Genomic DNA, 13,817 nt, shown 5'->3' on the forward strand with positions numbered 1-13,817 from the left:
CTTATTTAAGAAGGGAAGTAGACAAAAAGCTGGAAACTATAGACCAGTTAGCCTAACATCTGTGGTTGGCAAAATGTTGGAGTCCATTATTAAGGAAACAGTAACAGAGCATTTGGGTAAACATAATTTAATAGGACAGAGTCAGCATGGTTTTATGAAGGGGAAGTCATGTTTGACAAATTTGCTCGAATTCTTTGAGGACGTAACATACAGGGTGGATAAAGGGGATGTAGTGTATTTGGACTTCCAAAAGGCATCTGACAAGGTTCCACACAAAAGATTACTGATCAAGATAAAAAAAATCACGGGATTGGGGGTAATATACTGGCATGGGTGGAAGATTGACTATCTAACAGAAAACAAAGAGTTCGGATAAATGGTTCGTTCTCGGGTTGGCAATCAGTAACTAGTGGTGTTCCGCAGGGGTCAGTGCTGGGACCCCAACTCTTTACAATCTATATTAACGATTTGGAGGAAGGGACCGAGTGCAACATATCCAAGTTTGCCGACGATACAAAGATGGGAGGGAAAGCAGTGAGTGAGGAGGACATAAAAAACCTGCAAAAGGACATAGACAGGCTAAGTGAGTGGGCAGAGATTTGGCAGATGGAATATAATATTGGAAAGTGTGAGGTTATGCACTTTGGCAGAAAAATACAAAGAGCAAGTTATTATCTAAATGGAGAGAAACTGCAAAGTGCTACAGTACAAAGGGATCTGGGGGTCCTGGTGCATGAAACACAAAAAGTTAGTATGCAGGTGCAGGTGATCAGGAAGGCCAATGGAATCTTGGCTTTTATTGCAAGGGTGATGGAGTATAAAAACAGGGAAGTCTTGCTGCAGTTATACAGGGTACTGGTGAGGCCACACCTGGAATACTGCGTGCAGTTTTGGTTTCCATATTTAAGAAAAGATATACTTGCTCTCGAGGCGGTTCAGAGAAGGTTCACTCGGTTGATTCCGGAGATGAGGGGGTTGACGTATGAGGAAAGGTTGAGTAGGTTGGGTCTCTACTCATTGGAGTTCAGAAGAATGAGAGGCGATCTTATCGAAACATATAAGATTGTGAGGGGGCTTGATCGGGTGGATGCGGTGAGGATGTTTCCACTGATGGGTGAGACTAGAACTAGGGGGCATAATCTTAGAATAAGGGGCTGCCCTTTCAAAACTGAGATGAGGAGAAACCTCTTCTCTCAGAGGGTAGTAAATCTATGGAATTTGCTACCCCAGAGAGCTGTGGAAGCTGCAACATTAAATAAATTTAAAACAGAGATAGACAGTTTCCTAGCAGATAAGGGAATTAGGGGTTACGGGGAGAGGGCAGGGAAGTGGACGTGAGTCTAGATTCGGATCAGCCATGATCCTATTGAATGGCAGAGCAGGCCCGAGGGGCCGTATGGCCTACTCATGCTCCTACTTCTTATGTTCTTATTAAAGTCCCCCAAGATATTGCATTACACCTTTGTTGCAAGCTCCTACTATTTCTTGATTAATATTCTGTCCAACGGTATAGCCACTGTTAGGGGGCCTATATACTACTCCTACCAGTGTTTTCTGCCCCTTGTTATTCCTTATCTCCAACCATACTGATTCTACTTCCTGATCTTCCAAGATCCTTTCTCGCTACTGTCCCTATGTCATTCTTTATTAGCAGAGCTACTCCCCCCCCCTTTTCCATTCTGCCTGTCTTTTCGAAACGTCAAGTACCCTGGAATATTTAGTTCCTAACCTTGGCCACCTTGCAACCATGTCTCTGTAATGGCTATTAGATCAAACCCATTTATCTCTATTTGTGCCACTAGTTCATCTATCCTGTTACGAATGCTTCGTGCATTCAGATAAAGTGCCTTTAATTTAAATTTTTTACCATTATTCCCTGCTTTGACCTTATTCTCTGCTGCACTGCTACTGTTAAACTCTCTGTCCCTTCCTGTCACACTCTGCTTAATTTTTACCCAAATCGCTACACTGCGCTATTGCCCTGACCTTTCTCTTTAGATTTCAAAATTTCCCCTCACCTGACCTCTCCCTCCCTTTTTTAGTTTAAAGCTACCAGTGATCCATTATTTCATGTTTGATTTTTTTCTGAAAAGGAATCATCTTATGTGGAATGCATTGAAAGAACTGCAAATATCTTTCATGGGTAAATTGTTTTTTTACAAAGAACGACAGGATAAAGAAAAATAGAAAAAAAACTGCCAGGAAAGGACGAACAAGCTGGGTCTGTCTTCTCTTGAAAAGAGAAGGCTGAGGGGTGACCTAAAAGAGATCTTAAAAATTATGAAAGGTTTTGATAGAGTAGACACAGAGAGAATGTTTCCACTTTTGGGGACGAGCAAAACTCGAGGCCATCAATATAAGATGGTCACCAAGAAATCAAAGAGGGAATTCGGAAGAAACTTCTTTACCCAGGTGGAACTTGCTACCACAGGGAGTGGTTAAAGCAAGTAGTATAGATTCCTTTCAGGGGAAGCTAGATAAGCATATGATGGAGAATGGAATAGAGGGTTATGCTAATAGAGTTAGATGAGGGAGGATGGGAGGAGTCTCGAGTGGAGCATAAACGCCAGCATGGACCGGTTGGGCCGAATGGCCTGTCACTGTACTGTATATTTTATGCAAGTTGGAAATCTGAAAAATAAAAACAAAGTGCTGGAATGCACAGTAGGTGAGTCGGCATCACAAAAGAAAAGACTGGCTAATGTTTCAGGTAAAATTCTTCTTCAGAACCCAAAAACAATAGCCAAACGAGCATTTTAGTAGAATTGGGGAGGGGGGGGGGAGAGGAGAAACACAACAAGATACTCCAATCATAGAGAGGAAGTTACTGAGTTGAATGACTTGCAACTCCAGGAAGAGATCACTTAAATGGAAAGAACATAACATACAGGGTACTGTACATGATAAAAGGAGGAGGTCTTGGGATCCTGATTGCCAATAAATTGATCGCAACAATGCTCGGTGGCAGTGAGTAAAGCAAATCAGATGTTGGGATGTATTAAAAGGCCAATATTGAGCCAAAATAGTGAGGTAATCCTGCCACTTCATAAATCATTGGTGCGGCCACACTTAGAATACAGTTCTGCTTGCTGCTGTACAGAAAGGGTATTGCAGCTATTGAAAGGATACAGAAGAGAGCAACCAGAATGATTGAGGGGGATGGAGGGGTTGGATTATGAGGAGCAATTATATAAATTGGGCATGTTCTCACTGGAAAAAAGATCATATGATTGCTATTTTTAGGATTCTCAAAGGGACTAGATAATGTTGACCATGACAGGCCATTTCACCTTCCCAGAACAGCTAACCCAAGGACACAGCCTGCGCTTGAAGGGGGAGAAATTCAAAACTAATCTACGGAAACAATATTTCAGTGAACGAGTGGTCGATCTATGGAACAGGCTCCCAAGGGAGACGGTGGAAGCGGTTACTATTGATTCATTCAAATGCAAATGAAGGACATTTCTTTCAGAAAAAAACATTTTGGGATACAGTATAAAAGTAATTTGAGACATGACATGTGGCAAGCTTGTGAGAAAAAAGATGACCTTTGGACCTGTGGCTTCCAAAGCTCTCAACCACTGGGGTTTTCCTCGCCTCCTGTCTGGGGTCTGTTGTAGATTAATTGAGAGAGATTGATTCCTATGATTAGTCAACAACCCCACTATCGCTGTATCATGCGACTACCAGGATGACAGAAGGTGAACTAGAGGGGCCGTGGTCTTTTTTCATCTAGCAATTACGATGTTCCTATGCAACCTGCTTAAAAGAAAAGTAATTCTGACTACTAAAATGCTTACCATCAGTTTTCAGTTCTGAAGGATTCTACTTGAAACAGTAACTTGCCTTTTCTCTCTGCAGATACTGACTGACCTGCTGGGTATTTACAGCATTTTTTGTTTTTGCTACAGATGATGGTGATTTAGGAGTCAGAGACGTCATCACAGGACAGATACAATAGCATCAAGATGATTTCTTTCCCCTAGCAGATTAGCAGGGCACCTCCTCCTAGTTAGGAGTCACGCTCGATCACACCCTGTCGTATAGACAGCATCTCCAGGACCTTGGGAAGAAACTAAAGAGTAGGGTCAACTTGATGCAGAAACTGCTGGAAACACTCAGCAGGTCAGGCAGCATTGTGAAGGGAGAAACAGAGTTAACGTTTCGGGTCGATGACCCTTCATCAGAACTGGTGAAGGGTCATCGACCCGAAACGTTAACTCTGTTTCTCCCTCCACAATGCTGCCAGACCTGCTGAGTGTTTCCAGCATTTTCTGTTATTTCAGATTTACAGAATCCGCAGTATTTTGCTATTGTGTTGATCCAGAAACTCGCCGGATCCACATGGGGAGCAGACGCACAAACCCTCCGTCCAGCAGCACTTGCCCTGGTTCTTTGAGGATGTAACATACAGGGTGGATAAAGGGGAACCAGTGGATGTAGTGTATTTGGACTTCCAAAAGGCATTTGACAAGGTTCCACACAAAAGATTACTGATCAAGATAAAAAATCACGGGATTGGGGGTAATATACTGGCATGGGTGGAAGATTGGCTATCTAACAGAAAACAAAGAGTTGGGATAAATGGTTCGTTCTCGGGCTGGCAATCAGTAACTAGTGGTGGGACCCCAACTCTTTACAATCTATATTAACGATTTGGAGGAAGGGACCGAGTGCAACATATCCAAGTTTGCCGACGATACAAAGATGGGAGGGAAAGCAGTGAGTGAGGAGGACATAAAAAACCTGCAAAAGGACATAGACAGGCTAAGTGAGTGGGCAGAGATTTGGCAGATGGAATATAATATTGGAAAGTGTGAGGTTATGCACTTTGGCAGAAAAATACAAAGAGCAAGTTATTATCTAAATGGAGAGAAACTGCAAAGTGCTACAGTACAAAGGGATCTGGGGGTCCTGGTGCATGAAACACAAAAAGTTAGTATGCAGGTACAGCAGGTGATCAGGAAGGCCAATGGAATCTTGGCTTTTATTGCAAGGGTGATGGAGTATAAAAACAGGGAAGTCTTGCTGCAGTTATACAGGGTACTGGTGAGGCCACACCTGGAATACTGCGTGCAGTTTTGGTTTCCATATTTAAGAAAAGATATACTTGCTCTCGAGGCGGTTCAGAGAAGGTTCACTCGGTTGATTCCGGAGATGAGGGGGTTGACGTATGAGGAAAGGTTGAGTAGGTTGGGACTCTACTCATTGGAGTTCAGAAGAATGAGAGGCGATCTTATCGAAACATATAAGATTGTGAGGGGGCTTGATCGGGTGGATGCGGTGAGGATGTTTCCACTAATGGGTGAGATTAGAACTAGGGGGCATAATCTTAGAATAAGGGGCTGCCCTTTCAAAACTGAGATGAGGAGAAACTTCTTCACTCAGAGGGTAGTAAATCTATGGAATTTGCTACCCCAGAGAGCTGTGGAAGCTGCAACATTAAATAAATTTAAAATGGAGATAGACATTTTCCTAGCAGATAAGGGAATTAGGGGTTACGGGGGGAAAGGGCAGGGAAGTGGACGTGAGTCTAGGTTCAGATCAGCCATGATCCTATTGAATGGCGGAGCAGGCCCGAGGGGCCGTATGGCCTACTCCTACTCCTATTTCTTATTACTCTACAGCGGAGCACTGCTCTCTGGCATGGCTATTAAGTCCGCATGTCAAATCCGTTGATGTCCAGCTGAATTCTACTATGAGAATGATCATCGGTACGCTTTTATCGATACCAACACCTTGGTTGCCCGTGCTTGCAAACATCGCACCACCACACCTACGCTGCGAATATGCAGCCTCCAGAGAACACAACCACTGCACTAGCGAAGACATGCCGATCCAGGCCGACTTGAACAACCTACCACCAGCCCGTCTCAAATCTGAAAGGCCATTTTGGACCATCGCCGAAGCCCTTCAGCGATCTCCCCTCAGCCTTGATGACCGATGGCGAAATCCTTGGAAGAACTGTGACATACAGAATGGATTCCTTATAGAGGACCCCACAGTACAACCTGAAGGATCAAACCTTCCTCACAAACAGTAGACAACCATCAACCACCTCAGAACCGGTCACGGTAGATGCTGCCACCTTCTCCATCGATGGAAGATTAAAGCATCCCCATCATGCGACTGTGGAGCTCCTGATCAAACCCTGGAGCACATCATTGAGCACTGCCCTCAGAGGAAATTCGCAGGCAGCCTACAAGATATCCACGCTGTTACACCGGAAGTTTTGGCCTGGATATGACTTAGATATTGACATTTGATTTGCTTTGCTATTACCATATATCTTCCGGACCAGATCTCGCGGTCTTACCAGCAACTAGCGAACCAGCCAAAACGTAGCAATGCAACTCACAATATGAAATAGAATACAAAAGTACAGCCATGGTCAGAGGAAGTTCAGTCGAACATCATCATTAGTTGGTATCATTACTGGAAGCCCTGCTTCCCAAAATTTGTTAAACCAAAGTAAGAAACATAAGTTAACTAAACAGCCACCTAATCTCGGGGTTCTGACTATTATAAGGATTCCTCTTGCTCCAGCCAGAAACCAGTCCAGCTCTATTAACAACAACAACAACTTGTATTTCTTGAGGATGTAACTGGTAAAATAGATAAGGGAGAACCAGTGGATGTGGTATATTTGGACTTTCCGAAGGCTTTCGATAAGGTCCCACATTAAGAGATTAGCGTGTAAAGTTAAGGCACATGGGATTGGGGGTAAGGTATTGACTTGGATAGAAAACTGGTTGGCAGACAGAAAGCAAAGAGTTGGAATAAACGGGTCTTTTTCCGAGTGGCAGGCAGTGACTAGTGGGGTACTGCAGGGATCGGTGCTAGGATCCCAGCTATTCACAATATATATTAATGATCTAGACAAAGGAACTAGATGTAATATCTCCAAGTTTGCAGATGACACAAAGCTGGGTGGGTGGGTGTGCTGTGAGGAGGATGCTGAGAAACTCCAGTAAGATTTGGGCAGGTTGGGTGATTGGGCAGAAGCATAGCAGATGCAATATAACGTAGATAAATGCTCGATTATCCACTTTGGTGTCAAAAACAGGAAGCCAGATTATCTGAATGGCAATAGATTGGGAGAAGGGGAAGTGCAACGAGACTTGGGTGTCCTTGTGCACCAGTCGCTGAAGGTAAGCATGCAGGTGCAGCAGGCGGTTAAGAAGGCAAATGGTATGTTGGCCTTCGTAGCGAGAGGGTTTGAGTACAGGAACAAGGATGTCTTGCTGCAGTTGTACAGGGCCTTGGTGAGACCACACCTTGAGTATTGTGTGCAGTTTTGGTCACCTTATCTGAGGAAGGATGTTCTTGCCATGGAGGGAGTGCAGCGAAGATTCACCAGGCTGATACCTGGGATGGCAGGAATGACGAATGAGGAGGGATTGGGTCGACTGGGCTTATACTCGCTGGAGTTTAGAAGAATGAGAGGGGATCTCATTGAAACTTATAAAATTCTAACAGGACTAGACAGACTAGATACAGGATGGCTGTTCCCGATGGTCGGGGAGTCCAGAACCAGGGGTCACAGTCTAAGGATAAGGGGTAAGCCATTTAGGACTGAAATGAGGAATTTCTTCACCCAGAGAGTGGTGAACCTGTGAAATTCTCTACCACAGAAGGCAGTAGAGGCCAATTCATTAAATATATTCAAGAAGGAGTTGGATATATTTCTTAAGGCTAAAGGGATCAAGGGATATTGAATTTGGATGATCAGCCATGATCTCATTGAATGGCGGAGCAGACTCGAGGGCCCAAATGGCCTACTCCTGCTCCTATCTTCTGTGTTTCTATGTATTTATATAGCGCCTTTAATGTAGTAAAAGGTCCCAAGGCCCATCATGGGAGAAGCGAAGGAATCTTGAAGGAATTCAGCAAATCAGCGTTTACTGCGCGAGCTGGCAGCCTGTTCCACAGGTCCACTAGTCCTTCCATGATTTTATAAACCGCTATCAAATCGGCCAAGTCTACGCCTTTCTAAAGTATATCACTGTAACATCACCCATCTCCGCCCCTGCCTCAGCCCCTCTGCTGCCGATACCCCCATCCACGCTCGTTACCTCTGGACGTAACTTTTCCAACGCTCTCCTGGCTGACCTCCCAGCTTCCACACTCTGAAAACTTCAGCTCATTCAAAACTCTGCTGCCCGCTTCCTAACCTGCACCAAGTTGCGTTTGCCTATTACCCCTGTGCTCACTGACCTACACCGACTCCTGGTCCACCAGTGCCTCGATTTTTAAATTCTCACCCTCGTGTTCGAATCCCTCCATGGCCTCGCCCCTCCCCGTCTCTGTAATCTCCTCCAACTCTAGCACCCTCAGCGAACTCTGCGTTCCTCTTGTGCCGTCCCCACTACCTGCGCCCCACCATTAGCAGCAGTTAGCCTTCAGCTGCCGAGGACCTCGCTCTGGAATTCCTTCCCTAAAACTCTTCGCCTCCCTTCTCCTTTCAGACACTCCTTAAAACTTACCTCTTTGGCCAAGCTTTTGGGACTTAGTGTTTTAGCTCAGTACCAACACATCACATTTAGCCACTGACCCATCAGGGAAGCAAATAATCTTACAGCACCGAAGGGCCCGAACCCACAACACTCACTTCAATGGAACCTTGCTGCCAGCTGATGCCCCTCAAACTGCTACACTCACCCCGCTCACATTTGACCTCTATAATAACAATCACCCATCACGCAGGAACTATAACTGAATTTTTCACTAATTAGCCGACAAGGCAGTGCCAGCCTTGCCTCGCTGACAGTTCAAGCCCCATTCCAGAGGTTTGAGCACATAATCTAGGATGGCACTTGAGTGCACTACTGAGGGAAAGATGAGACATTAAAGGTGCTCTCTGCCCTGCAGATCCCCACTGTGTTTTTCAAAGAGTAAACATTGGAGCTCTCCTGGTGTCTCGGCCAATATTTATCCCTATAACCAAAACCACTCAAATTATCTCAAAAGCAAGCGGCTGGAAATCTGAAATAAAAACAGAAAATACTGGAAATACTCAGCAGGTCAGACAAATTATCTACCTGGTCGTTTAACCCACTGTTTGCTAAGTGCAAACTGCCTGCCAGATATCCCTGCATAACAACAGTGACCACGCTTCAAAAGTAATTAATCGGCTGCGATGCACTTTGGGACGTCCTGAGGATGTGAAAGTCGCCATATAAACGCAAGTTCATTCATTTTTCCATCAATTATATTGGAACACAATCCTCCCCTTAAAACAGGCCCCTCAACACCCTACAAGAAGGAGCCTATCTTTTAAAGAAAACACAAGCTGTGGTGCGAACCATCTGCTAACAAACTCTGGAGAGGGTCAGCCTTCAAGAGTGAAATCTTTTCAAGAAATCCAGTATTTGAGCCGGGCTGCCTGCAGGAAGTCGTTGCCACTTCGGCAACAGACGGACAGATGTTGTTTTGGGGCCCATGCGGGAATTGGCGGGCATGCAATCAAAAAGTGAAAGTAAAAAAAAATGTTCTTTTATATACTCGCACAAATGCAAAATGAAGCCCCTGGGTTTAAAAAAAAAATAAAGACAACCCCGACGATAAAATAGAATTACAGCGATTAGAGGGGGGGTTGGGAGATATAAAGCGGAGTGAGGAACAGGGTGTATGAGAAAGGAGGGGAAGTTTAATGCTACAACTACCCAGTAGTTCGAGTAGCCGAGCCCCGGGCCCGAACCCACAACACTCACTTCAGTGGAACCTTGCCGCCAGCTGATGTTGCTCAAACTGCTACACTCGCCCGGTGCTGCGTCACCGCACATGCGCCGCTCCCCCCGGCCCGGGCAGGGGGCGGGACTTCCAGCAAGCAGGGCTGCCCTGTCACTCAACATGCAGCCATCACCTACCTGCCAGTTGTGTGTCCATCTTTTCAGTGTACTCTTTTGTGTGGACACTAAACCAAATGAACTAATAAAACTTTAAACGAAACTTAACAAATTAAATTAAAATTTGGTTGTCGGGTGTGACGATGCACTCCAGTCCCCGCGGCGCCCACCGGTCGCGGAAGGCCTCGAGCGTGCCCCATCTCCAGGACCACCCGGGCGCGAACGTGACCGCGGAAGAGAGGCAGGCAATCGGGCCGAACGACCCCCTCGACCGCCCGCCGCCTGGACCACTTAATGGCCACTTTGGCCAGGCCCAGGAGCAGTCCTTTGAGGAGGTCCTCATCTGCCCGCTCCCCTCCGCACCGGGTGACCAAAGATCAGGAGCGTGGGACTGAAGTGCAGCCAAAAATCGAGGTGCAGCCTCTTCAAATAATGGAAGAGGAGCTGCAACTTCTCACACTCCATGTAAATGTGGAACACGGGCTCCTCCAGGCTGCAGAAAAGGCAGGCGGCCTGGGAGTCTGTGAACCTACTTAAAACCTTATTGCATGGGACTGCTCCATGCAACACCCTCCAGGCCAAGTCCCCAATATCCAGTTGTGCCTGGTCAATGTTGCAGAACCTTAATATATATTTTAATCATAAAAGTTGAACTCATGTTCTATTATCCTAAATCATGATGACCAGGCTGTTAACTCTGCTTCATTCTTTTTAAACAACTGTTTCAGCAGTTTCACGATTGTCTCCTGTGACTGATACTTGTCAGCCCCCCAACCCCCACCCCACCCCACGATCCGGAAGATGTACAAAAGTAGAGAAGTTATGCTGAACTTTTATAAAATGCTGGTTAAGCCACAACTGGAGTATTGCGTCTAGTTCTGATCACCACACTTTAGGAAGGATGTGAAGGCACTTGAGAGGGTGCAGAGGAGATTTACCAGAATGGTTCCGGGGATGGGGGATCTTAGATACAAGGACAGGTTGGAGAAGCTGGATTTGTTTTCATTAGAGCAAAGGAGGTTGAAGGTCGATTTGATAGAGGTGTACAAGATTATGACGGATTTGGATAGGCTAGACGTGGAAAGGCTGTTCCCACTAGTTGATGGTACAAGGACTAGGGGACACAGATTTAAGGTCTTAGGCAAGAGATACAGGGGGGATGTGAGGAAAAACATTTTTACACAGCGAGTGAGGAGGACCTGGAACTCGCTGCCGACGGAAGTGGTGGAAGCGGAGACACTCAATGTTTTCAAGGGGAGACTGGATAGGCACTTGAGGTAAATAAACTTGCAGGGCTATGGGGATACAGCAGGGGAACGGGACTGACTGGATTGTTCTACAGAGAGCCGGTACGGATTCGATGGGCCGAATGGTCTCCTTCTGTGCCGTAATGACTCTATGACTCTATGTATTACTACGTATTATTATTATTATTATGTAGTGTCAGCTGTGGCTCAGTTGGTAGCACAGTCGCCTCCAAGTCAGCAGGTTGTGGGTTCAAGTCCCACTCCAGGGAGCTGAGCTCATAAAGCTAGGCTGACACTCCAGTGCAGTGCTGAGGGAGTGCTGCACTGTAACATCTTTTGGATGAGATGTTAAACCAAGGCCCCCATCTGCTCTCTCAGGTGGAGTGAGTGGGCTACACCCATCGTTCCTGTAATGAAGAGGTCGTTGAGTAATACGCCTGGGGAACCAAAGAAGGTCTGCATCTGTGGGGATTTTAAGGTGACAGTGAACCCAGTCCTTCACACGGTGCAATATCTGCTTCCACGAATTGAGGATATTTTCACCTCGCTATCTGGTGGTAAACGCTTCACAAAAATTGATCTAGCCCAGGCGTACTTGCAAATGGAGGTAGAAGAAGCTTCGAAACATTACCTTACGATCAACACCCATAAAGGTCTCTATCAATACAACCGGCTGGTGTTTGGAGTAGCCTCGGCTCCGGCTATCTGGCAAAGGGCGATGGATCAGGTCCTGCAAGGGATTCCAGGGACCCAGTGTTATTTGGACGACATCTTGGTCACGGGCGAAAATGACGGTGATCACCTCGCTAACTTGGAGAAGGTGCTCGCCAGATTAAAGGAATATGGGCTACGAGCTAATCGCCACAAGTGCGAGTTTTTCCAGAAACAGATCTCGTATTGCGGCCACGTCATCGATGAAGAGGGGTTACATAAGTCCCCTGACAAGATAGAGGCAGTAGTCAAGGCTCCAGCACCGGAAAATGTGTCACAACTGAGGTCGTTCCTTGGGCTGGTAAACTATTACCACAAGTTCTTACCAAATTTGTCTACGGTATTACACCCGCTGAACACCCTACTGCAAACAGGGGTACCATGGAAGTGGGATGACAAACGTAGACGAGCTTTCCAGAAGTGTAAAGAATTGATCACATCAAAAGAGGTGTTGGCCCATTTCAACCCAGCACTACCAATTTGTTTGGCATGTGATGCATCGCCCTACGGCATTGGAGCGGTGCTGTCACACAAATTCCCGGACGGTTTGGAGAGGCCAGTAGCCTTTGCGTCTCGGTCACTAACCTCAGCCGAGTGCAACTACGCCCAGATTGACAGGGAGGCCCTCAGCCTAGTATGGGGAGTAAAAAAATTCAACCACTATCTGCATGGACAGAAGTTCACCTTGCTGACTGACCACCAACAACTTGTCTCCATCTTTAATCCTAAGAAGGGCGTGCCAGTAATGACTGCACAGCGGTTACAAAGATGGTCCCTGTTTCTAGGGGCGAATCAATATGAAATAGAATATAAAGGCACGAGACAGCATGGGAACGCTGATGGGCTATCGCGCCTGCCACTGCCTACTGTGGAGGAAGCACCAGCAGTGGACCCTATCAAGATATTTTATTCGTCGATAATTGAACGATTGCCAGTAACAAACGCGGATATAGAGAAGGAGACCCGCAATGATCCGATGCTGTCACGGGTATATGAATTGACGGTGAGGGGATGGCCAACACATGGCGACTCACTGTTGCCAGCATTCTCATCCAGAAGAGAACAGCTGTCAGTATGCCAGGGGACAGTGATGTGTGGATCCAGAGTGGTGATTCCACTCAAGTTAAGGGAGAGAGTGCTAAATGAGCTACATGAAGGTCATCTGGGGGTAGTGAAAATGAAAAGCCTAGCTAGGGCTTATGTGTGGTGGCCGGGAATCGATCAACAAATCGAAGACCTAACTAAGAGCTGCTTAGGATGCCAGAAGGTCCAAAATGCACCACCAAATGCCCCTCTACACCCATGGGAGTGGCCCTCCTCTCCATGGCAACGGGTGCACATTGATTTCGCTGGTCCATTCATGGACTCAATGTTCTTAATAGCAGTGGATGCTCATTCAAAGTGGCCTGAGGTGATAAAGATGTCTTCAACCACTGCAGATAAAACGATTGCAGTCCTACGGACCATATTTGCCAGAAACGGGTTGCCAGAGCAGATCTGCTCTGATAATGGACCACAGTTTGTGTTCGATGAGTTCCAAAAATTCATGAAAAGGAATGGGGTAAGGCATTACTCATCCGCCCCGTATCATCCAGCCACCAATGGATTGGCTGAGAGGTTTGTACAAACCTTTAAGAAGGCGATAAAGGCCATGTGCGATGAGGAAATTCCACTACAGCATAAGATGGACAATTTTTTATTAGCCTACCGAAACGCGACACATGCAGTTACTAACCAGACCCCGGCCATGATGTTCTTTAACCGAAGGTTGAGATCTCGTCTGGACTTGCTCAGACCAAATGTGCGACGAAATGTTGAGGACAAACAATTCCAGCACATCAACGAGAAGCCGACAAGGAGCTTCAATGTAGGGCAACCAGTCTTGGCCCGGGACTATCGAACAGAGAAGTGGCAACCCGGAACAATATGTACAAGGCAGGGGCCATTAATGTACACAGTGGATGTCGGGGAGAACATTGTGAGATGCCACGTCGATCAGATCTTAGCATCA

General features: G+C 46.2%; 1 protein-coding gene across 2 annotated transcripts in view; it reads right to left on the reverse strand.

Moving 5' to 3' along the window:
* The window catches only part of rad50 (RAD50 homolog, double strand break repair protein), a 201,992-nt gene extending 192,170 nt beyond the window's left edge, over positions 1–9,822 (reverse strand). For both annotated transcript variants that reach the window (XM_085995845.1, XM_085995844.1), the window contains exon 1: positions 9,714–9,822. The gene's annotated coding sequence lies outside the window, so the exon portion shown is untranslated. The remainder of the gene's footprint in view (positions 1–9,713) is intronic.
* Positions 9,823–13,817: the final 3,995 nt, after the last annotated feature.

This window comes from Somniosus microcephalus, chromosome 8 (assembly GCF_052327205.1).
Source record: "Somniosus microcephalus isolate GS21.2 chromosome 8, FLI_Smic_1.0, whole genome shotgun sequence".
Lineage (NCBI taxonomy): Eukaryota > Metazoa > Chordata > Chondrichthyes > Squaliformes > Somniosidae > Somniosus > Somniosus microcephalus.